Consider the following 24,553-nt stretch of genomic DNA (forward strand, 5'->3'; position numbering starts at 1 on the left):
AAGTTCACGAGTGAATCCTTAAAAATTAAAGTTAGATTTTCATTTCAAGTGAAATTGACGTTTGTTCGAGTAGAACTGGCTGATCACTCAAAGCTCATAGAATACAGGCTTGGGTGTCGTTTCTAAGCTTATGAATTACCCTTCACAACAATTACCATTATCAAACCTAGATTTCTTTAATTTGTACTATTGTTTTCTTTTAAGATTATAGCCTGCATTCTCCGTTTTTTGTAGACTACTTACAGTCTTATCTGGGACACTTGTTTCATGCCTTTTTCTTCCTTGTAATTGTCTATTTTAGTTGCCTCTCTATTCTCGTTGGTTATAACTCAGTAGGTTACGATTATGCATTTTAAATATTGCATCGTCTCTGAAGTTTAAACTCAATCCATTTCTGCTTCGTTTCGTTCTGTTTTTTAAGATATTTTCTGAATTTAAAAATTACTCTAATAGCATATACCTTACAAAAATGGAAATCCTAAAAGAACAGGGAGTGAATCAAAAAACTACTTTCTCTTCTTTGTCTTCAGTTAAATATGATGTTACTATTTGGGTGAATCCTTCGCGATTAATTCACATCAGTATTGTCATAAAATCGAAAGGATAAAGCGCGAGTAAAATGGAATTGAAACAAGTAGAAACTGCTGGCAATCAACAGGGATATCATCTAAAAGTTTGTTCTTGGCTTTCTTTTCATTCTTCCGAATATCATTTTGTTATGGTTTGTTTCTCTTTTCTATTTGGTCAATTGCCAAACAATATCTGGAATTACAAACATGTATTATAACGAACATTAACAAAACGGAAGTGATGTTCGCCTGTTTCAGGTTATTTCGAGACAAATTAATTTTGTTTATAACAAGTTTTCGGCTTCGTTTGTAAATTTTTATAATTTGTGCTAAAGTAACGTATGATTTTTCTGTTGTTTTCGTTGTTCTCTCTTCTCCCGATATTCTTTACTATATATTGAGCTAAGTTTCCAAATTAATTTTATATTTTACCACTTGGTGTTATCCAATTCCTCTGGATTAGTCTGGCCTCTGGATATTTCTAATATCAATAGTGTTCTTATTTGTGAGGGGCGTACACTTAAAATCATTAATAAGGCGCACTGAATGTAAAATACGGACGTTATAACATATGTGTATTTTTTATTTAACTTGCTGATAAACAGTTTTATGTGGAGTATTATTACACACTATCCTTGCAGACCGTTTAAACGCTCAAAATTGTAAGTTTCAAAACCACATAATGTTATTCCGATACACTCAATAATACATCTACATCAAACATAAGGTGAAGACCTTGGAGGGCAAGGGAAGTGACTTTTGAAGTAGATAAATTTATGACTAGGAAATTGACTCTCCATTGTGAAATACAGCTGGTGATCAGAAAAATGGAAACACCTGAACGAAATTGCAACTTACCAGATTAATATGGTGTCCGGTCACCTTTCGCCTTCAGAACAGCCTTGATGCGATGTGAGATGGAGGCATAGACGTCGTGAATGTTAGCAAGTGGAATTTTACACCATTCCTCGTAGAGGGCATCGGCCAGTTCTGTGAGAGAGGATGGAGGTGGAAATCGTCGCCGGAGTCGTGTTTCCAAGACGGACCACAGATGTTCAATTATGTAGAGATCTGGTGATTGGGCGGGCCAGGGAAGTTGTTGAACTTCATCCCGATGTTCCTCAAACCACTGTGCAACAACTCCAGCTGTGTGAATGGGTGCTTTATCATCTTGGAAGATGGCGTCATTGTCCGGGAACAACATCCGAACCATAGGATGCAAGTGGTCTCCAAAATTGCGACATAATCGTTGGCAGTGATTCGTCCGCTATGTTTGACCATAGGCCCACAGCATCACCAAGCCGCCGAGATGTTACACAGTTGGGCGGAGACACTGCAGATGATAAGCTTCTTTGGGTGTTCTCCACACATAAACACGGCCCGTGGTTGGAAATAGGGTAAAGGATGACTCATCCGACCATATCACACTTTTCCAGTCCTCAACGGTCCAAGCTACATGGTCGCGGCACCATTTGCGGCGTGTGAAAGCGTTATGGTCCCTGATGAGCGGTTTGGCACGTGCAACACGACCCCTTAACTTCATGTCATGTATTTCGCGGCGGACTCTGATTGTCGAAACAGGGTGGGGGGTGCTGGTTGAGTTCCTCCGCCACTTGCTCCGCAGTGGCACGACGGTTCTGGGTGACAATGCGCTTTAATACCCGGCGTGACCTGTCAATCATGATTTTATTCCGCTTCCCCGATGTGGTTTTCCCGTGTGTTGTGTAGGCCGTCATCCCCTTCGACACTGTCCCACGCGACACACCTAACATAGTAGCCACTGCCGTCACACTCACTCCAAATAACCGCACACCAACAATTTGCCCTCTTTGAAAATCTCATAGGTGTCCCATTTTACACTACCTCCTTCTGAGGCAGCCACTGGACACTGCTGTTCCACTGCGCCTGACGTAGTATGGAGACCGACCTAACACACCACCACCAGCGGTCCGGCGCTGCACGTGCCACATCACTGCCAACCCATACATCTGACGTGTTGCCAACAACAGGTGTTTTCATTTTTCTTATCACCATCTGTATATAAGCTGGGAGGATAGCCACGACACAATTCACTCATTGGTAGACCCTCGAGTGGAGTGCGATGAGGTTTTTGAAGTTTGCATATTGTGATCCGGAGAGTGGTTTTCCGATTATAAATAAAACTTATTGGAAACGTCATGTATAACTTGGATCCCTTTTATTATGGAGACCTCAATTGAGCTAATGAAAACCGTGAACTAAATGCATTTTCAAACTATCAGCAACCAGGGTAAACTTTGTAGTTTTTCATAATTTGTGATAAATTATCACTTTTGGAAAGAGTGGTGGATAAACTCACATGAAAAGGTGATGTAAAAATGTGGCAGTGTACAATTTTTGTGGTATTTGACATCTCGGGTTTCCAGTTTTACAAATACTTGTTGACAGCTCGAAAATGGAGTTATGATAGTTCACTTTGTTTTCAGACAGCTTAATTACTATTGATGCACTGTCACTATATATATATATATATATATATATGTAGTGGCAGTGCATCATATATATATATATATATAGCATTTAACTTTTATTACTTTGATCTGTTTACATGACAAGAAGGAAGGACATCCTTACCTTATATCAGAAATTTTTCAATTCTGCATTATTATGACATAATTTATTATTTAAGACATCTTTATTCACTTTATTCAGTATATCCTTTTCATACTGCATTAACATAAACGAATGAAAGTTGTCTTGCCCGAGGTTCGCTCTCAATCCTTATTTTATAATATTGAGTTTCAAGAAAAGCATATTTACAACTTCCTTTCTAATGTGTAACAGAGATAGTAAGGAAAAACTTGTACATTTTAAAGAGGTATGTATAACATAAGGCGTACATGTGATATTCATATATAATTTTAAACGCACACGTAAGGCAGGACTTGCAAGTTTACTTTGATTTCCTACATCCCTGGTTCAATATCGCTTCAACATGCTTCCTCTTCATACTCACTACTTATATATTCAATATCATATTCACTCACAACATCTCCTTGCGATGTCTTGGACTAAATATCTGCATAAAATTTTAGTTCTTCGATAGTTTTCCCTTCATCTATGCCACAGATTTCGTTCATTGCATTTGAGAGTAGTACGTCTTTTAAATCAGAAATCCGGCTTGGATCGAAACAAACAAAGTCGTGGTAAATGTTTTCGTGTTTCGAAATCCGGTTAGTCACACTTTGAATGATTTTGTTAAGGACATCACTGAAAACGCACGGTCTGAAACTTTTCTCTTCTGTATTCTTTGATTTCATGACATGCTAATTCAGATCATGCAATGATATTATATATTTGTGAATTACTTCCATTTTTCTTGTAGCCATCTTGGGGAAAGGTACTACTTAAAAGTGCACAATCTGTTGTTAAGAAGAAGAAGGAAAAACATATAGAATATATGTTGATTTTAGATAGATAATATCTATTTGTGGTTACAGTAATAAAATAGAATTTTTGTTTCGGTTTGCTATGGCAACGGGTATTTACTAATGGAGATTACATAATAAAAAGTAGTTGTGGTGAATGTGATGTGTCTAATTTGAAAGTTATGCAATCACTAGTTATTGCAAATATACGTATAAATTAAGGGTGACTGATAGTGGTGATTTCTCTTAGTATTCGAACTGGGCTAATGTGACGAAAAATACGTTAAATTTAATTATAACGTTACAATCGAACGAATACATTCTATGGTTTGATATTATTTGATCACAGCAAAACGCATGCCTCCTGCTAGTTTCTTCGGAACCTACCCCTCTCCAACTCCCTACTACCCGTACAACCTCCCGCTTACGCGACACCCAATCTACTACGCTCCTTGTGGATTACAAGGACATTCTTTTTGCTAGCCAGAGTTACCTTATTGTCAACACCTGGTGTGAAATACCACGTAAATTCCGCGTGGTCAACAACTCAGTTTCAGAACTAGAGCGCACTAACGGATGGAACATACATATATTGAATTTTGTATCTAAGTACTATTAGAATCGTCAAAGTAATTTAAAAGATATTTTTATTACTTGTTTATTGTAATGAAGAATTTGTTAAACCATTATTTTTATTTTAACTGAGTGTGACGTGAAAAGTCACGAAATATCAAAACTGTATGCGAGGTGGCAATAATACCATCACATGCCAGCACATGATTCGGGTACTACTTTCCTAGTGTAATCATTAGCAAAACGAATTCACACCTGCGGAACTATTTGCAAACAAGCAAACGGAGTGAAATGAATAGTATATACCCAGTCAGGAAAGTCCAGAGGATTAGTAAAATGTATTCGCATTAATAGTAATTGTATTTAAGCGCAGAACTCAACGTTAACAAACTTAAAACAAGAAACGTAATGAAACGACATAATGATCTTACTTTTCTCCAGACACTATTATGTTTTCACCTTGAATTTACCATGAAACCATTGCCTTCAGCAATCTTACAAACACACAAATCTTAAAAGATAAGGTTGGTAAATACTCTTTACATCTCTTATACGGTACAGCTTCTATACAGTATTCATACAGTATACGGTACAACTTCTACACATTATTCATCTTAACTTCTTTATCCATAACTAAACGCAGCGAAATGATAGCTATTCCATAATAAATTACTAGGTTTGGAAACACACCTGCTCGAATCACAGGTAGCGTAGTGAGTTATCAAAATTGCCAGAAGTCCATTTTATAACTTTTACGTTTGTAAATTAAAGTTTAATCGAATATTTCTGATTCAAGCCTACACATCCGGGATAACAATGCTACCAACTTGAAATGTACAAAATATAGCTAGAGGACCAAATATTTAAACATGTACAAATTTTACCCTGATATCCAAATTGAAAAGTTGAATATAATAAAAATTCAAGGATAGAGTAGCCACATAGATAGATTATTTGATCTCTGTGGGTTCAAACTTCAGAAAAACGATCATATGGCATTTCATATATTTGACCCAAAAGCCGTTGCTTGTAGGAAGCGCAAACCGTTGGCCGCTAGGTTAGTCCGACGCTTATTTCTTCCGGCGTTTGGTCTACCATGCAGTGACATGTTTAAATATATTCGGTATTTAATCTTCTAGTATATGAATTATAGGAACCATGACCTATAAACATTTCCATCGTTTCTTTATTTAACTCTCTTTTCCCTTTCCTAATTTTAATGGTCGGTATACATTATTCCAATTTTTCCTTTTATAATAATTTTTTATCATGATATGCATTTTCTTTTGATGATTGCGTTTAGCTACATAATAGGAATTGTTCCAAATATTTCTTAAACGTTTACTTATTTCTTTTTAATCCAATTTTTTATTACTTGTCCTAGTCAGCTAACCACTAACATTTAAGGAGACTGGCGTTCTAAGAAATAGTAGCTCCTTCCTTCAGTTGAATCCTTTCAGTTTATGTCTGATAGCTGGACATCGTACATGGCAACACGCATGCCCCGAAATATGACATGCCAGTGTATTTCTCCAATTGGAGCAAGAAAGAATGAATATTTCGCCATCACTTAGAGACGCACTAGATAGATTTGATAAACTACATTCACGTTGAATTCTAAGAGAGGAAAATTAATACAAACAAAATTAATATAATAATATGCATCATGCTGAGACAGAGAAAGCATGGCGGGAATGACTTTTCTTAGTTTTGTTATGTAATGTTTTGACAGCGTAAATAAATCTTCGAAAATAATATTTACAAGCTCTCGCATATACACGCGTGCAAGTATCGGCTGGTACAAGCTATATTTTGCTCTCAAAACACATTATTTTGTTATTAATAATTTGTTTTCTGCTTTTCTTGTAGATATCTTAAGTTTTATTGGCCAGTGCTTAGTGGAGGCTAGTGTTGGTGAAATATCATTACACTTCTATTTCTTTCTTTTAACTGCGTAGGTTATTTCTGTGGCCATAAAATCGTGGTTTTTGTCGTTGTTTGAACCTTGTAAATATAATCGTAACGTTCATAATGATTTTCGCTGTTTTTCCAAAAGTTTACACATCCTTTCTCTCTCTCTCACTTGTGTGTTTCGTTTACCCAGCTTTGCTACGGCAAATCACGACTTCTTCCGTACATACGTTGTGTCATAAACCGAGCTGGGGAGAACGGTAGACAAAACATATATACCGTAAAAATGGAAAAGTGAGCAAATGATCAAATTAATCTCAGATATTAACAAACTAAAATTATCTTCTGGTGCAAATCATAAAACCTGGTTAAATTGTGCAGAAAATGTGACAATACTGAATGTAATTTACACAAATTAAAAGAACATCAAAAAGTTACAAATGAAAAAGTAGCTTTTACTGTATATATTTTCGGCCGTGTTAACTTTTTTTATTTCCACTTTTATCTTACTTTATTTTCTTTTAATACTGTACTGTGTGGCACAATTGATCAATAAAGTTTTCACTTACTCACAATAATCTTCAACCGGTCAACTCCTTCAGAGGCGTTGCAGTTAATAGGATCTCAGGCATTCCCCGTCGGATAATCCCAAGGGTCCCCTGGAGTCCTCTACAGATAGTAATAAGCGATCGTCCAAGCAGGCACAATTACTCCTTCCTTTTCAATGATATGGAGCCAGAATTTGTCACAAAAGTGAGATTACAAACGAATGTTAAGGTGCTAACACATATGTACTAGTCACTTCACTGCTGATTTCTGCACAATATTAGAAAAAATTATTTTACACGGATGCGTATGAAAATATCGTAGAACCACTGATGATAAACAAACAAAAAATTGGATCTCACGTATGAAAACGGCGATTTAGCTTGCGAAGCTCAATCCGTACAATTGGAGCACTCATAAGAGTATAACATGAATTTACTTTAGAACAATGCACTCCACTGTTTAATCCTAACAATCGTTTCTAATCTCAGTTTTGTGTGACAAACCCGAAAATAAAATAACAAGATATTTCGATAATACCGAAAATAATAAAAGATAAAAGCGGAAATAAAAGAAGTTAAAGCGGCCGAAAATATATACAGTAAAAGTTACTTTATCATTTGTAACCTTTTGATGTTCTTTAATTTTTATGAATTATATTTGGTATTATCATATTTTCTGTAAAGTTTAACAATGTTTTGTGATTTGCACATGATAATTTTAGTTTGTTAATACCTGAGAGTAGTAATCGCATGACTTGAGGCCATTTTTACCGCCCCCCAGAGCGTGGTGCCCGCCGCCGCCGCCAAAATTTTGCGCCCCGGGCGCCCATTTTTTGGGTTACGTGGCCCGGGGTCAATGACCTAGGGGTACATAGGACCACCCCTTTTACATTTTGGTAGAGCTACCATGGCCCACTCCCTAAATTTTGGCAGGGGTACCTAGGACCATCCCCCTTAAATTTTGGAAATTGCCAAATCTAAAAATTTGGTGTGGTAGCCTAGGACCATTGTATGTACCTCTATCAGTATTGGGTGTCTATGTCGTTCCCTTTCATGGGTAAAAAATTGCCAAAAATTCAAATTTCGGGGTTTTATGACCTAATTTATCCTCTTGGATGAGGTGTCAATACCTTATATGGATATATTTGCATATACAGGGTCAATTACCTTTCATAAGACATGGGTATATTTGTGCACCCCTTTAAAAATTTGGGAGGAGTACCTTGGCCCACCCCTTAAATTTTGGAAATCACCCAATTTAAACATTTGGTATAATAGTATAAAACCCTAATATAGATCACTATAAATTTGGGTGGTCTACCTCGTTCCCTTTTAGGGGTATAAAATTGCCAAAATATAAACGTAAGCAATACATTGTACCACGTGTTTGGGTTTTGGCCCAATTTATCCCCTTTGATGTGGTCTTATTATCTTATATGGTTATATGGTCATGTATAGGGGTCCATCCCCTATTATAAGACATAGGTACATTCGTGCACCCCTTGAAAATTTTTTGGGAATGGTATCTTGGCCCACCCCTTAAGTTTTAGAAATTGCTAAATTTAAACATTTGGTATCATAGTACTGGACCCTAATATATATTACTATAAATTTGGGTGGTCCACCTCGTTCCCTTTTAGGGCCATTTTGTTCCGCTTTAGGGGTGAACATGGATACAGTGGTCCACCTCGTTCCCTTTTAGAGGGCCATTTTTTGTTCCGCTTTAGGTGTGAACATGGATACCATGCAATCGTCCCGAGTTAGATTCTTGGTGCTAGTTTAGGAAATGTTGAATTTAATTTCCCCGCGAAAACGATGATGAGAAATGGGGGAAAACATGAATTCCTTGACTGAGGATTGAAGCATGGACCTCACACATTAGTGACAAACGCTAAGCGACCGTGCCCCATTGAGAAGTTCAGTTTGTTGATTACTATGCAATGGTCCCGAGTCCCGATTTTTTTTTGTTAGTTTCAGTGCGAACAGTTTCGCGTATGAAAAGAAGACGAGCAGATTTAAATAGATTATGTTACATTACACATTTCATTGCGAGCAGTTTACACTAGGTTTATGTTTCATATAGAAAGATAGAAGATCTGTGTTGTCATCTTTTTACTTCGTGTGCGACTTTGACCTTGAAGAAAACCTTGCTGACTCAGTGCTAAGCATTGACGTATACACATAATCTTATTGTTTAGTTGGCTGTATTTAGAGACGAATCAGACATTTAAGGTTGTTGGTTCGAATCTAGTTGTGTTCGCTGTAACTCAGTGCCAGAGCGATACTTACCGAGATTTTCCAGTGTTGCCAACACTATCAGAATGAATCGATTCATTTAGTCGGAGCAGTTTCGTGACGAAAACTGATTTTTGTTTTGCACACAAATTTTTTTTCTGAAACAGAATTTTGTTTGTACATAAAAAAATTTTCTGAAACTTTTTGTTTTCTACACAAAAAAATTTCTGAAACAGAATTTTGTTTTCGTACACAAAAAATTTTTCTGAAAACATTTTTTTTTCGTACACAAAAAATTTTCTGAAACAGAACTTTATTTTGTACACACATTTTTTTATTTCGTACACGAAAAAATGTTCTGAAACAAAAATTTAGTTTGATTTTTTTTCATAAAACATTTTTTAGAAATTTTATTTTATCGGTAAACTGATTCAGAAAAAAGAAATTGAAATCGCAGTACATGAAAAGAATTTGATTTTAGGATGTGAAATAAAACACAGAATCATGTTTTTGTACATTTATTTTTAGCATGTGAAATAGAATACAGAATTTCTTTTTCTTCAAAGGAAGACGTGTCCGTGACGGGTACAAATTCTGTAAAGAGAAAATAAAACATATGAATATGCATGATAATATTTATTTTGTTTCCTGTGAAAGAAGAAAAACAGATTATTAACATAAACTAACTGATCAAGAGAGAGTGAGATGAGAAAAGAAACGCAAATGTGACGTACCTGAATACCTTTTTTTTTCTCCTTTGGTTTCTGCAAGGTGATGTCATCTGAGTTTTGTCTCCGCTGTGGCCTCGTTGAAGCATGTCCCGTGTTGCGTTGATTCTTTGCCCCGTCTTTGGGAAGTGATGTTGGTGGAATTAGGGGTAAATATGGCTGTTATTCTGTTCTGGCTTTTTTATACCCATAGGGCAATGTCTCGTATGTGTCTGGTATTAATCGGCGTTTTCTATAGTTAAAACTGTACTTCTTTTCTTCAGGTTTTGTGACAAGATGATGATCGTGGGTTCTGTAAATTTTGTGAGGCGTGCTAAAGGAGATTTTTTCACTCGATTGATTTATGATCATTTGCTCCAGACTATTGAAATTTAACTTTTGACTTGCAGTATAATTGAGTGTAAACCCACGAATTTTGCATACATAACTGGTTGATTTCGTGTCGGGGTTGTAGATTTCCAAGGCGTACTGTTTTGGGCCACCAGACACGAATTTTTTAATGTATGCTTTTGGTCCAATTGATTCCAGTTCATTTGACATTGAACCAAGAAATACTTCTGGTTCTATTGTCCGCTGTGATGGTCGCTGCGTGAATATTACGGAATCTGTATCGAAATATAGTACTCTTTCTTGCAGCAATTCTAAATATTTGTAAAGTTCCAGACGAGCATGACACGTTGTAAAAGCTCCAAGGACAACATTAGCATTGTGATTTTGTACTGGAACATCATTTTCATACTGCCAATAAAGGTATAACATCGAATCGTTAACAGGTAAAATTTGGTTGACTTTTATATCTGGAGCAGTTAATTTCTGATACAGTTCTTTGGGGTCGTTAATGATGGTCGTTTGGCTGAAATTGTCTCTTATAGCGAGTCGTCCCCAGAAGGCATTCAAACAGAGTTTTGCAAGACTACGACGTGCTGAATTTGAAATTATATTTGCTGCATCCAAAGTTATGCCTTCACGTTGTTGTACCACTTGAATATACTGCTGCTTTTCTTCTTCGGTGACGCAATTGGCAGGCCAACCAGAAGCTTCTAGCTTAGATTTCAAAAATGTGTTAATGTATTCGCTGAATAATCCGCCAGTCTTGGTTTCTGGATCATATACGGTGATGTCGTAATCCCAAATTTTGTAAATTTCAATGACTTGATACCCAAGTTCAATGGCTTTTTGAATTTCATAGGACACCCACGTTCCTGTTAGACTTCGTTCACTGTCCGAATGTGTACATTCAGAATCTTGATTTAATGCTGTGGCACAGGCAGCACAAAGTGGAAACAACAACTTCTTATTTGAGCGAAATGGCAGCACTGGATGAAACACATTTCTGCTAGGCAAAATCTTCAACTTGACTAATCCGTTGACATCTTGAATGTCGGGCATTTCTGGATCTCCCTGTAAATATATTCGTGGATGCCCTATTGGATACCGTCCACATTTATTCACATAAGGATACAGGGAGACGATATCCAAGAATTTTATTTCTTCGCCTTCATTTTCATTTGCGACGTGATACAATTTAATGGCATTAACACGGCAACCATAGAAACTGTCTCTTGGATTTAATGGTGTCTTATTAATATAAGGATGTGTGCTTAAAGAAGAGGCCAATGCTGGATTGGATTTTAACACTTGACGAAATTCACATTCCCACATTTCATGTACTTTATATCCCATGGATCGTAATACCTTCATTTTACGCTGTGTTCTCTCGTAGCGATAGTTCATCGTTTCTTCGGAGTTCTCATAAATGGGTTGATCACGGCCTGTAGGGACACATAGAGGACAGCCATGATAAAAACAGCCGGCATGCTCATACACGTGTTCCTCTTTAGTGTCGGGATCTTGGTAGTAGCCGTCCAGATGAAAACCAGCAACATAAACTTCTTTACCTTTGGCCGCATGTAGAATTGCATGGCCCTCTTTTTCTTCCATGTAGGCAAGCCACTGCAAAGCAATCCGTGACTGATTGTTTCTGTGACGGTATCCTCGTGCAGGAAGAATGCTAATAGTATTGGGTTTTAAGAAATTTCGTCGAAATACTAAATTGCACGCACTCGCCAAAGTGATAGCCTCCAGGAAAGGATTGACGTGAGTTTCTTGTTCAAAAGTGGTCATGAAAGATATACAAGCCATTCGAAGTACGTTGACGTCCTGGACACAATAGTTCACCAATTCTTCTTGGAAAATAAACGTATCGTTCTGGTGTTCGTTATACCATGTCATGAATTTTTCTCGTTCATCCACTTTCATTTCATCTGCACCATAATAATGGATGTCCGGTAATTTTCCCACATACGTTTGATTTGCAGCAGTATTAAAAAAGTGTGGAAAATATCCTTTGGTCGCTGGTAAATGAAATGCTTTGGATAATTTACTTAAAGCCATTGGCATGAAATTTAAGGAGTCAATAAACGATAAGTGATTCACTTTCATGCTTAAAATTTTTGCTCCGTTCAAGATCAAAGTAGGTTTCAATTCATGTTCTTCCACTAAAGATTTAAGAATAAAATGACCATCATATCCCTTAGAGTTATGTGCCAAAGATACAATAAGTTTGATGTTGGGTCGTGGTTGACGTAAATACGCAAGAAAGGCATTGATCGGATCATCTTGAAAAATATGTTCCCGCTGTCCACAAACTTCACACGGATGATGTATATCTTCATCTTGAACACAGTTGTAACATACTTGTTGGGCCACCAGTAAATTGGGCTTATGAATGAATGCGTCTTCATCGAAGAAAGTATCCTGTGTGGCTTCGATATCATAGAAGACAATCATAGCCTTCTTGGCATGTAAAACTGATGGAACTCCAGGTTTTAATTGAGTCGTATCAGGCTTCATGTAGCATTGGTGGGTAGACGTAACGTGTTTATGGCACACATTACAAAAATAATCTGTACAATCATGTTTTCTTTCCCCTGTATGGACAAACGAATAAATGCGTAGACATTTGGCACACTGTTTTACCATCTTGCATATTGGTTGGCCCTTATGATATGGTACAGTCAGATGATTTATATAACATGTTTCACCATAAAATTCACGATTGCATTCTGGACAGTTTCTCCGTATTGGTCTTACTGCAGGGTGGTTTCTGCAAACATTTCTCACACATGGCCGAACAGTTCTTGACGTGTGCAGTGCGATGATCATATTTTTTGTGGCATGCAGCACAGTAATAGTTGGTAGAAAAAACAGACGTTAATGATGTGATGATGTCATAATGAGAATTGATGCACATTAAATTGATTGAAATCTTGTCTTCGCCACCCGGCCCTTCATACAGAATATCTTCTCCGGAAAAGCTGGTGTATACGGTAAGTTTATAATTTGTCAAGTAGCGTTGCAATTGTCGCAATTCTTCCACGGATCCCCCATGATCTAAATTCACTGATGATCGAGACAAAAGTTCAAGTACGTCTGGAATAACAACAAACTTGCGCTGTTTGCGATATTGATTGTACAGTTTCTGATTTGTATCTTTATATTTCTTTAGGCCAATAGCAATCACAATTGCATAAGCCAAACATTTCTTGTCGGTGTTTTTTACTCGTAAAATGCCTTTCTTGCACTTTAATAATTCGTCGTTTGATAAAAGACCTCGACGCGGCACATCCACATGATGAAAATGTACAATGAACGGTTCGTTCATGAGAAAACTATCGTTACTTTGAAGGATGCGATCAAAGGAAGCCCATAAAGTCTCCAGTGTCAAATTACTTGCACGCCGAAAAGATAGATAAAACGGTTTGTTCTTCTCATCGTGAGATAAAATCGATAATCCAACCATCGATGATTCGTCGACATTTTCCAATAAGTAATCCAGCATCTGTTGAAAGGAGGCCTGAACCCATTCAACAATATCGGTGCCACTGGTCGGAGCATTAATTTGAATTTCCAGCATTCGTCCTTCAAGATTAAAACGCCGATAATGTCTATTGATTTCTCGCAAGACAGTAAAGCCAGAAGTAGCCATATTCAAATAGGAAAAAGGTAAGGTAAGCAAAAAGAAATAGGCAAAGAAAACAAATATCTAAAACGAGAAGAGAAAAAAAAAAGCACGAATTAAAATTGAATTCAGAGATCACTACGTTATCAAAATGACTACACGATCAATCCTAAAAGAATTATCATATCTCAAACAGTTCTACTGTTAAAATTTTTTTTTGTCGTCATACTGGAAATCAAACCCGGGACCAACATGTAACTGACCTAACTTTCTGTAGTGATAAAAAGAATGAATGAAATTGTTTTTCTAACTGTGTTGAGAGAATCATTGTAGTAAGCATTTTTCCTCTGACACTGAACTTTAAAACGTATGACGAACATGAAACGAAAACAAAATCTCATGCGCTTGCTTTTCTCGAGCTAAGGCAAGAAAGACTCGAATTCGTTTCTCGGTGGGAGATCAGATCCCACATTAAACTGTAGGTCCACGTCTCACTGTTAAAAGGCACGTTGTAGGGAACAAAATCGTGCGTAGTTTCTTTGTTTACGTTAATCGTAACTTTCAGAAACTGAGCTACGTGGTTAGCGTTACGCACATCTGGCCCGGGTTCAACACCCAGTATGCGATCAGATTCAACATTAAGCTGTATTCCTAGCCCCCACTACTGAAGGGACGCTAAACCAAAATCAACAAATGATATCATTTTCTCGTACTTACTTCTAATGTGTGGGATATGGCCCGGGTTCAACACCCAGTATGCGCTCAAATTCAACATTAAGCTGTATTCCTAGCACCCCACTACTGAAGGGACGCTAAACCAAAATCAACAAATTTCTCGCGCTTACTTCTAATGTGTGGGATTCCTAATTCGATCCCCGGTCAAGTAAGTAAGGGTTATTCTTCCATTTGCTAAATATTTCATGCTAAAATAAAAAACAATGATAACAATGTTATCCTCATGCAAAAGCACTCCATTGATGTTAAGAAAACGCGGTTGATACTTACCTCAAATTCAAGGAACGGAGTAAAGTCACGCTGACACAAGAGGTACACCTACGTTCATTCACGATCTTCGTGGAAGTAGGATTTGAAAATGAAATTAAGAATTTTATTTAGGTCTGAAACGGTTCAACTATAAAGTGACAACACTATCAGCCAATCAGAAACGAGGAAAATGAATAAATGACATCACGGAGAACCAATGAAAACACAGCTTTCATCATATGTCATGAGCCAAAACGTGATGTAAGAAACAATCTGATTGGTTGTGACATTATTCACGTTTTTTCTCCTTACACATCAATCGTTACGACATCTAGTATCGCAATTTTGATCATGACATCATACCGTTGACTCGTTAGTTTAATACGACATTCAAATTACCACATCTAAAAATGTGATTCATTTTCCTTAAACTTGATTGAAAAATGTAACACTCATCGATATTTATGAAACTGTCTTTGACATAAATGTAAAGTTGGGCTTTAAAAGTCCGTCAGCTGAGAAAAATGCTGATGTAGTATAAGCACATGCTGCAATTTCACAATAACAAACTTCTATGCTTAACAACGAGCAGAAATGTGTAATGTAACATAATCTGATCATGTTCTTTTTCATACGCAAAACTGCTCGCACAGAAGTTGGCATGGTGGCTCAGCGTTTTTTTTTATTTTTCTGATGTGTGAGGTCTCTGCTTCAATCCGCAAGCAAGTAAGTTTATTATGTTTTCTCATTTCATCATTTCTCATCATCGTTTCAAGGGGGACGTTAACATTTCCTGAAACTAGCACCAAGAATCGAACTCGGGACCATTGCATAGTAATCAACAAACTGAACTTCTCAATGGGGCACGGTCGCTTAGCGTTTGTCACTAATGTGTGAGGTCCATGCTTCAATCCTCAGTCAAGGAAGTTCATGTTTTCCCCCATTTCTCATCACCATCGTTTTCGCGGGGAAATTAAATTCAACATTTCCTAAACTAGCACCAAGAATCGAACTCGGGACGATTGCAAGGTATCCATGTTCACCCCTAAAGCGGAACAAAAAATGGCCCTCTAAAAGGGAACGAGGTGGACCACCCAAATTTATAGTAATATATATTAGGGTCCAGTACTATGATACCAAATGTTTAAATTTGGCAATTTCTAAAACTTAAGGGGTGGGCCAAGATACCATTCCCAAAAAGTTTTCAAGGGGTGCACGAATGTACCTACGTCTTATAATAGGGGATGGACCCCTATACATGACCATATAACCATATAAGATAATAAGACCACATCAAAGGGGATAAATTGGGCCAAAACCCAAACACGTGGTACAATGTATTGCTTACGTTTATATTTTGGCAATTTTATACCCCTAAAAGGGAACGAGGTAGACCACCCAAATTTATAGTGATCTATATTAGGGTTTTATACTATTATACCAAATGTTTAAATTGGGTGATTTCCAAAATTTAAGGGGTGGGCCAAGGTACTCCTCCCAAATTTTTAAAGGGGTGCACAAATATACCCATGTCTTATGAAAGGTAATTGACCCTGTATATGCACATATATCCATATAAGGTATTAACACCTCATCCAAGAGGATAAATTAGGTCAAAAAACCGCGAAATTTGAATTTTTGGCAATTTTTTACCCATGAAAGGGAACGAAATAGACACCCAATACTGATAGAGGTACATACAATGGTCCTAGGCTACCACACCAAATTTTTAGATTTGGCAATTTCCAAAATTTAAGGGGGATGGTCCTAGGTACCTCTGCCAAAATTTAGGGGGTGGGCCATGGTACCCCTACCAAAATGTAAAAGGGGTGGTCCTATGTACCCCTAGGTCATTGACCCCGGGCCACGTAACCCAAAAAAATGGGCGCCGGGCGCCCGGGGCGCAAAATTTTGGCGGCGGCGGCGGGCGCCACGCTCTGGGGGGCGGTAAAATGGCCTCAAGTCATGCGATTACTACTCTGAGCTTAATTTGATCATTTGTTCACTTTTCCATTTTTACGGTATCTATGTTTTGTCTACCGTTCTCCCCACCTTCGGTTTATGACACAATGTAGGTACGAAAGAAATCGTGATTTGCCGTAGCAAAGTTGGGATAAACGCAAGTGACAGAGAGAGAGAGAAGGATGTGTAAACTTTTGGGAAAAAAGCGAAAATCTATATGAACTTTCCGAATATATTTACAAGATTCTAACAACGACAGGAAACAGGATTTCATGGCCACAGGAATAATCCACGCAGTTAAAAGAAAGAAATAGAAGTGTAAAGATATTTCACCAACACTAGCTTCCACTAACCACTGGCCAATAAAATTTAAGATATCTACAAGAAATGCAGAAAACATATTATTATTAACAAAATAATGTTTTGAGAGCAAAATATAGCTTGTACAAGCCGATACTTAAACGCGGTTTATTTCAAAAAATAACACGACCTAGTTCCGACGTATTCATGCGAGAGGTTGCGAATATTATTTTCGAAGTTTTATTTACGCTGCCCGAACATTACATCACAAAGCTAAGAAATGTTATTCCCGCATGGATTATTGGTGAGTACACCTCCTTCAAGAGGTGCAACTGGCTTCGTAGATTTATGAAATCGACGTTCTAATTATCCTTAAAGAACTAGTGTGAATATAGTAAATTAGGGAAACCAATATTTAAATCATAGATTCCATCCTGTTCACCCCAACCATAGATAGGTGGGCAACATGGAAATTTTGAAACTCTTCTCTACCGTGGGAGATCAGTTTTAAAACTTGATAACGTCTCTTCTTCGTCACTGTCTATATATTGTATATATTGTATCCTTGGTTTTCATCTTCCTGGTATTTCTATTGCATTTCCCGCTATCAGCATGGTGATCACATCGGAGTGCCGAAAAAGATGGCAAATCATAGTGTTTCTTCTTTTTCCTATTATTTTCATGATCTGTTGTCCTTCATTAGCAACCCTTAGTCCTTGTTCATTTCTTTTTCTTTCGGTCCACGATATACGCAACATTGTGCGCCAAGACCACATTCAAAGTGCATCTAGCTTAGATATTTTAGCTTTTCTCAATGGAAATCCTCGATTGATCCTACATATATGTAGACTTAACAGTGACTTCTGAAGATAGTGGATTAAATTTGCCTGACCTTGATCTAGAAATACAATGTTTTTTTTTTTTTTTTTTTGAGGACAGATGTTAACCCATAAACATATAAAAACCGTAAATTAACTAAAAATTGAAATGGAACCGGGGGCAACTATATGGCAGTGTGGAGTTCTATGACAGATTTGAGCATACGCCTTAGATTGTGCACCCAATTCGACAGCGTGTAAGACTCATTCTAATTAATCTTCGTTCGAATGGCAGCCTGTAACTACAGTTTGTTTTTCAGGTAGTTAAGCATGGTAAGTTATGTTCGCTATTGAAACTAAAAGCGGAATATTCCTTAAAGGAAAGAGAAAAACCAAAAACAAAAAGACGGGAAATGCAGACTTTCTATTCTTAAAAGTTAAAATTTCGTTGTCCTGTCCATGGTTTCTGTCTTAGCATGATGCATATTGTTATATTCATTTTGTTTGCATTAATTTTCATACCTTAGAATTCAACGTGAATGTAGTTTATCAAATCTATCTAGTGCGTCTCTAAGTGATGGCGAAATATTCATTCTTTCTTGCTCCAATTGGAGAAATATACTGGCATGTCATATTTCGGGGCATGCGTGTTGCCATGTTCAGTGTCCAGCTATCAGACATAAACTGAAAGAATTCAACTGGAGGAAGGAGCTACTATTTCTTAGAACGCCAGTCCCCTTAAATGTTAGTGGTTAGCTGACATGGAAAAGTCATATAAAATTGGATTAAAGAGAAATAAGTGAACATTTAAGAAATATTTGGAACAATTCCTATTATGCAGTAAAACGCAATCATCAACAGAAAATGCATATCATGGTGAAAATTAACCAAGAGATGACAAATTGAAAAAAATTATACCGACTATTAAAATTAGGAAAGGGAAAAGGGAATTAAACAAAGAAACGATGAAAATGTTTACAGGTCAAAGTTCCTGTAATTCTTATACTAGAAGATTAAATACATAATGTGATTAAACATGTTACTGCATGGTAGACCAAACGTCGGAAGAAATCACCGTCCGACTAACCTAGCGGTCAACTGTTTGCGCTTCCTACAAGCAACGGCTTTTGGGTCAAATATATGAAATGCCATATGATCGTTTTTCTGAAGTTTGAACCCACAGAGATCAAATAATCAATCTATGTGAATACCATATCTTTGAATTGTATTATATTCAACTTTTCAATTTGGATTTCAGGGTAAAATTTTTACATGTTTAAATATTTGGTCCTCTAGCTATATTTTGCACATTTCAAGTTGGTAGCATTGTTATCCCGGATGCGTAGGCCTGATTCACAAATATTCGATTAAACTTTTCTATACAAACGAAAAAGTTATAAAATGGCCTTCTGGCAATTTTGATGACTCACTACGGTACCTGTGTGTCGAGCAGGTGTTTCCAAACCTAGTAACTTATTATGAAATAGTTATCATTTCGCTGCGTTTTACTTATTTACAGTTTTGAGCGTTTAAACGGTCTGCGAGGATAGTTTGTAATAATACTGCATATACAACTGTTGATCAGCCTGTTTAATAAAAAATACGCAAATGAAATAACGTCCCTATGTTACAGTCAGTTCGCCTTATTTATGATTTTATGTCTACGCCCCTCACAGCTTCTCATTATGACCCTGGTAGAAACGAGAACAATATTGATATTAGAAAAAGCTAATGGAGATACATGGGATAACATCAAATGGTAAGATAGAAAATTAATTTTAGATCTTAGCTCAATATATAGTAAAGAACATCGGGAGAAGAAAAAAAAAACAAGGAAAGCAAGAAAAAAAACAAGGAAATCAAGAAAAAATCATACATTACTTCAGCACAAATTATAAATCTTTATAAACGAAGAAGAAAACTTGTTCTAAACAAAATTAACTTCTCTCGAAATAACCTGGAACAGGTGAACATCACTTCCGTTTTGTTAATGTTCGTTATAATACATGTTTGTAATTCCAGAAGTTGCTTGGCAATAGACAAAATGGAAAAGAGATATTTGGAAGAATGAAAAGAAAGCCAAGAACAAACTTTAAGATGATATCCTTGTTGATTGCCAGCTGTTTCTTCTTGTTTTAATTCCATTTTACTTGCGCTTTATCTTATCGATTTTAAGACAATACTGATTGGAATTAATCGCGAAGGATTCATCCAAATAGTAACATTATATTTAACTGGAGACAAAGAAGAGAGAGTAGTTTTTTGATTCACTCCCAGCTCTTTTAAAATTTACATTTTTGTAAAATATATGCTATTAGAGTAATTTTTAAATTCAGAAAATATCTTAACCCTTAACAGGGAACGTTATTTTTGTTTGCTTACAGGAAATGCGTGTCTGTGGGACACGGACATGTATAAAGCAATATCTTTTTTAAAAAAACGTATGTGTAATGTAGAATAATGAAACTTTATATTTTGTACTACGAGCAAAATATGATAAATAAGAATTACATATATTAATTCGGTTTTACTGGAATATAAATTCGGAATATATTTCAATATCTAAATAAAAATAGTACATAAATTTAAAAACACAAATTTTAAATTGATATAATTCTACATATTACTACCTTGCAAATATGCTATTTGTCCACATGTAGCTAATCTGTTCAAATGTGCTATTTGTCCAAGAGCTTGGAAACGTTTAACGAACATGGTAGCTTTAAATAGAGGTCGTCCCAAAGTGTCTTGAAAATGGTGAATACATGTCTTCGTATCCTGATTTACAAATAGAACACATTATTAGGAGAGCAATAAGGGCTTTATTTTCAGATAGGTCAGTAGATCTGTAGTTTGACTTTGCTCTAATTTACTTCAACTCTGTTTCGATTTTCTTCCAACTTCATATTGAAATCTCCTGAATTATTTCATCATCACATAAGTTAGACAGGATTTTTTTTCCCCAGATTTCTTACATGGGTGACTATACCAGGCATCTCTCTGACTATGTTTTGATGAAGAACCCTTCGGTTTCTTAGTGGTTCATTTCAATTCCAAACAAACCTGTTTTTACCTCTGTATCTAAGACCTTCGTTACCACATGAAACTTCACTAGGGCTGCTCACATTGACAGTTCTGTTACTACTTGATCTCATACCTGGCACTGTATCACAATTGGTATCGCCCTCACTGTCAGTAGGTAATTCTAGACTTTGAGGAAAAAATTAGGCGTCTCAGTGAGAAGCTACTGAAGACAATAATATAAATTCCTTCTGTACTTTCAGCATTTTTGGAATTTTTGCCGTGAAATAAGGATCTGCTGTACTTACAGTTTCATTCTTAAATTTCTTTCTCGAGGTACTAGGTCTATATTTTGCAAATACATAAAATCTCATATAAACAAAATAGTATGTTTCAAGAGCTCAATAGCTTCTATTTCATGGAAAATAAAAGTAAACCACAAAAATTTTTGAAAGCAAAACTCTCTTCAGGAAATGTGTGTCCAATAATCACGCAAAAATATAAACAATAATGGAAATGTGTGCCTCTTTCTAAAATCATCGATAAATGTTCACTCAGACATTACGCCAACAATGGACTACTGCGACACACATACAACTAAATAATTGGAAGGTACTGAGAGAACCGATACATTGAGTGAATCAGTGTTGCCAATGTAATACAAAGAAAAACCATAGGTGTCTGACATACACATATTTCCTCTTAAGGGTTAAAAAGCAGAAGGAAACGAAGGAGAAAAAGATTGAGTATAAAATTCAGGGACGATGCAAAATTTAAAATGCATTTTCGTACCCTACTGAGTTATAACTAACCAGAAAAAAAAAACAAAGGAAATAGACACTTACAAGGATGAAAAAGGCATTACGCAAGTTCTCGAGATAAGGCTGTAAGTAGTCAACAAAAAACGGAGAATGCAGGCTAAAATTTCAAAAGAAAACAATAGTACAAATTAAAGAAATCCAGGTTTGTTAATGGAAATTCTTGTAAAGAGTGATGCACAAGCTTAGAAACGACACCCAAGCCTGTATCCTATTAGCTTTGAGCCATCAGCAAGTGCAAATCAAACAAACGTCAATTTCATTTGAAACATAAAATCTACTTTTAATTTTTAAGGCTTCACCCGTGAACTTCCTTATTTTATATGGAATAGCTCAGCGTTTACAACTTTAAGAGCAAAAATATAGACCTGTCCAAAAAGGCAGTATGAACTATGGGAAAAACTATCAATACATTCTGACAAAATGATAGAAAACTCATATCTTGGTGGAATTTAGTCTAAAATGGTGTGAAAAGATCTTAAAAATTGAGAAAAGTGCAAATTAAAGAAAGGGAAAAATACGTGGAAAAAAAATATATCAGAAAACTGATACACAAGTAAACTATAAACCATTAGCTCCATAAAGTTTTCGTCTGTTATGGTTCGTTTTACTCTTACGTTAATGCACTTTCGATTGGATCATAGAATATACTCCCCAGTGTAAGATATATAATAAAAGTGGAATATAATTTTTCTTAAAGCAGTTTAAAACTTTGTCTCATAAAATCTTGGACTCAACCATCATCCTGCTTTACTAATGTAAACCTAAATTCAAGAATGAAATGCAGCTTATACGATTTAGTTTTCTATCATACTAAGAAATTTTGTTCGAAAGGTGGGATGTACTTAATAATATCGTATTTATGATATTCTTAATCTGGACTCTAAAAAGGCTAATTTATAAATAAATAAATAACGCTTCGCTGGCATTTTATGAGTACATCTCATTAACCCACAATGAAATTTGATTTAACATCGTTCTGAAATGAATTTAAATAATAATGATGATCTATACAGAAGTTCTACATTTCTATGTAGAAGAACGAAAAGTCGTTTATAAAATACCTTTTTTAACAGTACAACGAGAACATTATCTGATAAAATGCTGCTGCTCCATAACAAAAATTGAAATTAACCTTACGTAGAAATCGATTTGTAGTCATAATGACCCCCCCCCCTTTAATAGGAACCCAGAAAGAAGAAACCGACGTCTGGCACATTTTTAAAACATATTAAGATTCTATTTTGTCAAAAGAGATACTTTTCATAGTTATTTTGTATTGATAAATCTATTCTTAATCTTCTATTCCAAAACTGTTCTTAAATAAAAAAAAAAAAAAAAAAAAAAAAAAACACAAAATCCTGCGGGACTTGTATCTATGGCCATTCTCACTCTATCTAAAATCGAAAAGCAGAGTAACAAAATTTATTTAACTCACCTAATAAGAAAGACGTTATCTCAAATTACATTCACTGCAGTTAGAAGCAAAATAACTGGCGATAGCTGTTAAAGTTTGAAGATGTTAAAAATAGAATGGTTAGGAAATTTTTCATGGTTTGTACCTGAGATATTCTTACTTTCCTTTATATATTCAAATAAGATCTCAATTTATTTCACTCGGCTAAAAGAAATGAAACGTTCTCAAATTATACCATCCGCAGAGTAGGAGCCGTTCTGATCACAAAGTTTGAAACAACTTTAAAGCTACGATCAAAATGTCTTTCATTGTTTGTCAGTACAAACATTAATACTTCCTTCTTTATTAAAAAAAATAAAAAAAACTCGCGAGCTACTTGCCTCTTCTACTAGAAATAGGTAAATGTCAAATACATACTTCTACGATAGGCTCAGAGCAGCGCAAAAAAAAAAAAAAAAAAAAAAAAAAAATCGAATTGGAAAGCGCTTGAAATAGAACGAATTCAAACTTTCTTTGTAGTCTCCACCTAGGGATGTTCTTATAAATTTCTAAATTGTAAAAAGCACAAATTCAAATTTGTTAAATTTAACTACTAAAAATGAAAAGAACTAAGCAATTTATTCAGTAAAGTTGGTTGTAGAATAGTTGCCACGATCGTCGCCATGAAACCAAAATTCATTTACCCGCTCACCGCATTCCACACATACAAGCAGACAGAATATGTGACGCCACAGTAACATAGTACCATATGACTGTACATAGGCACCCAGTGAGAAGAATATGAACTACCACCAATCTGTTTACAGTTCACGGTTTTACTAACAGATGACTGAATATCTTTTCATATTTTGTGGGAAGTAATGCCCAATGTGCAAAGTAACCCCGTGTTGCGGTAGCCAGTTACCACTGTAAGTGAAATGAAATATCAAAATTCAATGTAGCAAATCATGACACAAAACTAGAAAAACGTTTGGGAAGGAAGGAATTCATATAACTAAGGAATTACGTCCCTAATATATTGTGTTAATTTGGAACACAAATATACAAGCAAAGAAAGCATTTCAGGATGTTACCTATAAAATACTTAGGAACGTACAAGAACACATTCAACACGTAAGACATGTAAGTTTATTCTAAATACAGAATTTTGCGCTACCCTCGTTTACCAACATTCTGCGTAATGCCCTAATCTGCATAGCAATCTTATTTTTATCGGCCATCTAGCACATGCTGGTTAGCGTTGATTGTACAATAATTCACATATCATGTACGTTCACTAAGCCCCTAAAGTGATTATATAT

The 24,553-nt window shown here is 36.0% G+C and overlaps 1 protein-coding gene across 1 annotated transcript in view; it reads right to left on the bottom strand.

The window, feature by feature from the left end:
- The window catches only part of LOC145690866 (uncharacterized), a 52,048-nt gene that overhangs the window by 25,694 nt on the left and 1,801 nt on the right, over positions 1 to 24,553 (bottom strand). The gene's annotated exons all lie outside the window — the stretch shown is intronic.

This window comes from Thermobia domestica, chromosome 7 (genome assembly GCF_964235325.1).
Source record: "Thermobia domestica chromosome 7, izTheDome1.hap1.1, whole genome shotgun sequence".
Taxonomy (NCBI): Eukaryota; Metazoa; Arthropoda; class Insecta; order Zygentoma; family Lepismatidae; genus Thermobia; species Thermobia domestica.